Source organism: Meriones unguiculatus, chromosome 5 (assembly GCF_030254825.1).
Source record: "Meriones unguiculatus strain TT.TT164.6M chromosome 5, Bangor_MerUng_6.1, whole genome shotgun sequence".
NCBI lineage: Eukaryota > Metazoa > Chordata > Mammalia > Rodentia > Muridae > Meriones > Meriones unguiculatus.
In genome coordinates this window covers 47,021,182-47,022,959 of record NC_083353.1, presented here as the reverse complement: position 1 = coordinate 47,022,959, position 1,778 = coordinate 47,021,182, and positions in this window count along the sequence as shown.

Below are 1,778 nucleotides of genomic sequence, written 5' to 3'. Positions count from 1 at the left end.
CTTGAAAGGCAGACTCCATAGGAGTCAACATTCCCTCTCTCCATAATGGAGCTGCGATACTTCTCCACATACCTGATATGCTCGTCCAAGTTTATATTAGTAAGTGTGGTGTAGATGCTGTTGAATTATTACAGTTTATACTTACCAGGTACCTGATATGCTGGCTCCAGGTTTATATTAATAAATGTGGTGTACATGCTGTTGAATTATTGTAGTTTCTTTGATTTAGACACAGACTAAATAAACCACCATGACCAAAACCAAATTGGGTTGGGAAGCCTTCATTTCATTTTACAGCTTATAATCCATTGTGCAGGGAAGCAGGGTAAGGACTTGAGGCAGGAACCTGGGGCAAGAACTAAGGCACCTGTCACTGAAGGACACTGCTTACTAGCTTGGGTCTCATGGATTTCTCAGTCTGTGTTCTTTAGTATCCAGAACCCTGAGCCCAGAGCCTGCACCCACAGTGATGTGGGCCCTCTCACATAGATCACCAATCAAGAAAATTCATCACACACTTGCCCATAGGCCAACCTAGTGGGGCATTTTCTCAGCTGAGGTTCCCTTTCCAATTGAGTCTAGTGGTTGATTTAACAAACAAGAGACAAAAACAGCTGCCACAGCTGACCCCCTGTCTACCTGACACTAAACACATCTCTGTTACACTATAACTTTGTCTCTCAATTTTGTTGTTCCCAAGATATTAAACTAATGTCAACATTGCAATAGAAAAGTTCCATTTTTTAAAAGTTCAATCTCTCAAGTCTCTTTCCACATTCAAAACCTCTACAAAATATTCAACTCTCTAAAACATCTAGTTTCTCTAACATTTTCAAAGTCTCTCTAAAATACCCAGTCTCTCTAGAACTCCAAACTCAAGATAAATCTCCAAAATCCCTTTAAGTGTTCAGAGTCAAGAGACTTTGTGGGCTCCTGTAAAATAAAAATAAATATTTTCTTATGTGAAAGGTAAGAACCAGGGCACAGTCACAATCAAGTTCAACAAAGTCCAACAGCATAACTCTCAGTGCCAGGCTTCTGGGACTCACCAGTGATCTTCTGGGCTCCTCCACAGTGCTGGCAAAGCCTTCCACACAGCTGTCTCCTAGGTTCAAACTGGCCTCGCCCACAGCAGCTGCTGCTGGCATGTGATACTGACATCTCCAAATGGCTGGATCTGCACTGCAACGTGGCCTCTTGGCTCTCTTCAGGGACTCTATACAGTCGTATGGTGCCAAGTCACAGCTTCACTCCATGATCCCTCCATGTTTCAGAACCAGTACCACCTGAAAAACCCTTTGTTTATTTGTTTGTTTGTTTTTTGAGACAAGGTTTTGTCTATGTAGCCTTGGCTGTCCTGAACTCCCTCTATAGACCAGGCTGGTCTTCAACACCTGAGAGACTCCTGAGCTATCAAGTTTGGCTACCAGCATGAGATGCAGCCGCAACAGTATTTAGACCACAGTGTCAGTGTGCTGAAGCTGAGAAAATACTTCAGAGGATTTTAATTGTTCCTGCAAGGCAAAGGTTTCATTTTAGTGGTTATTTTTTAATTAAATTTTTATTTTTAGTCTGTCAGTTCACATCAAATGTAGCTGCATTGTCCTCTACTATGGCCTGAGAAAAAGTTATCGGACGAGTCTGATGCTCTTTGGGTGGATGACACCTAAATGAACATCGGTACAAAGTCCCAATTTATTTCTAATATTAGAGATCAGACCTCTACTCTTGCCTGATGCATCTAAAACAAAAAGGGGGAACTGTAGAGAGCTGCGGAA